This window comes from Oncorhynchus masou, chromosome 28 (genome assembly GCF_036934945.1).
Source record: "Oncorhynchus masou masou isolate Uvic2021 chromosome 28, UVic_Omas_1.1, whole genome shotgun sequence".
Classification (NCBI taxonomy): domain Eukaryota; kingdom Metazoa; phylum Chordata; class Actinopteri; order Salmoniformes; family Salmonidae; genus Oncorhynchus; species Oncorhynchus masou.
The window spans coordinates 84,535,011-84,537,510 of NC_088239.1; the positions used below are offsets into that span (position 1 = coordinate 84,535,011).

At 47.3% G+C, this 2,500-nt stretch overlaps 1 pseudogene; it reads left to right on the top strand.

Moving 5' to 3' along the window:
• LOC135518428 (transcription factor 4-like) overlaps nt 1-2,500 on the top strand; it is a 158,788-nt pseudogene that overhangs the window by 71,352 nt on the left and 84,936 nt on the right.

Below are 2,500 nucleotides of genomic sequence, written 5' to 3' on the forward strand. Positions count from 1 at the left end.
TCCCCCTCAGGAGACTCAAAAGATTTGGCCCTCAGATCCTCAAAAAGTTCTACAGCTGCACCGTTGAGAGAATCTTGACTCTCTGCATCACTTTTTGGTACGGCAACTTGTCACGCCCTGACCTTGGAGATCCTTTTTATGTTTCTATTTTGGTTTGGTCAGGGCGTGAGTTGGGGTGGGCATTTCAATGTTTTGTTTTTCTAGGATTTTCTATCTCTATGTTTTGGCCGGGTATAGTTCTCAATCAGGGACAGCTGTCTATCGTTGTCTCTGATTGAGAACCATACTTAGGTACCCTTTTTCCCACCTGTGTTTGTGGGAAGTTGACTTTCTTTATGGCACTTAAGCTTCACGGTTTTGTTTTGTAGTGTGTATTGTTTTGTTCGGCGTCTTTTTATTAATTAAAGAACATGTACGCTCACCACGCTGCACCTTGGTCCGCTCCTTTCATCAGCCGTGACACAACTGCTTGGCATCCGACCACATGGCGCTAGAGAGGGAGTGAGGACGGACCTCACTGGGGCTGAACTCCCTGTCATCCAGGACCTCTATACCAGGCGGTGTTAGAGGAAGGCCCTAAACATTGTCAAATCTTAGACTGTTCTCTCTGCTACCAACGGGATCCAGAAAGACAGGACCCTGAACAGCTTCTACCTCCAAGCCATAAGACTTATAAATAGTTAGTTAAATAGTTAGTTAAATAGTTAGGTAAATAGTTAGTTAAATAGTTAGTTAAATAGTTAGTTAAACAGCTACCCGGACCATCTGCATGTTTATCTCATCACAGACGCTGCTGCTTCTGTTTACTATGTCACTATATTCCTACCTATATGTACATATCTACCTCCATCACCTCGTACCCCTGCACTTTGACTCTGTACTGGAACCCTGTGTATACAGCCAAGTTATCATTACTTATTGTAGATTTATTATTACTTTTATTAATATGTGTTTTACTTTTCTATTGTTTCTTTACTTTCTTTCTCCCTGCATTGTTGGTCCTGTAAGGAAGCATTTCGCTGTTAGTCTACTGTAGATTAGATCTAGATTCGATAACGCATTCGTAATTTATTCATAATCCATTCTGTACCTATTCATAACCCAATCATAAGCACTTAATCACCAACATGACCCCTGACCTCTAACCTCTGAGCCTTTTCCCCCCCTTGCAGCAGAGTCGTATCGAGGACCGCCTGGAGCGCCTGGACGATGCCATCCACGTCCTGCGGAGTCACGCGGTCGGCCCCTCCACGGGCGTGCCCGGCGGGCACCAAGACATGCACAGCCTCATCGGAGCAGCACACAACGGGGCCATGGGAGGACTGGGCACTGGGTACGGCACGGGACTCCTCTCTGCCAACCGACACTCAATCATGGTAGGAACCGTCTTCTACAACTGAAAAGATGTCCTCAATTCTGTCATTCTCCCCAGTGTTGTATCGAGACGCACACAAGACAATGTTTGGGGCAGAGCAAGAATCGACATCACGCATATTCTAATGTTCTAGATAGATAGTGACATGATGAACAGGGGATCGAGAGTCGAAGTTGGAGAGGGGTAGAGAGAGACAGTGTGACATAGAGAGAAGAGGGGGGTCTTTATGAACCCAGTCAGCACCTCCTCTTTCTCGCAGCTGCAGACTGGAGCAGAGCTGGACCTCAGGGTTGTCTTGACGATAACCTGACCTCAGGGTTGTCTTGACGATAACCTGACCTCAGGGTTGTCTTGACGATAACGGGACCTCAGGGTTGTCTTGACGATAACCTGACCTCAGGGTTGTCTTGACGATAACCTGACCTCAGGGTTGTCTTGACGATAACCTGACCTCAGGGTTGTCTTGACGATAACCTGACCTCAGGGTTGTCTTGACGATAACGGGACCTCAGGGTTGTCTTGACGATAATCACGTGTTAGTGGAGCAGGTCTTCTGGAATGTGCTACATGGTGATAGAATTTAAATAAGAACCCCTCGTCTCCCCTTCACACACACACACACACACACACACACACACACACACACACACACACACACACACACACACACACACACACACACACACACACACACACACACACACACACACACACACACACACACACACACACACACACTGCTTCAGTGGTTTTCCTGCATATTTGTATCAACAGCTTTTTAAGATCTATTCCCTGCACACTTGTTACCAGGGGTGTTACCCAGGTGATACCAGGGGTGTTACTGTGGGTGTTACCAGGGGTGTTGCCCGGGTGATACCGGGAGTGTTGCCGGGGGTGTTACTGAGGGTGTTACCAGGGTGTTACTGGGGTGTTACTGGGGGTGTTACCAGGGGTGTTACCAGGGGTGTTACTGTGTGTGTTACTGTGTGTGTTACTGTGTGTGTTACTGTGTGTGTTACTGTGTGTGTTACCGGTGTGTTACTGTGTGTGTTACTGTGTGTGTTACTGTGTGTGTTACCGGTGTGTTACTGGGGGTGTTACCAGGGGTGTTACTGTGGGTGTTAC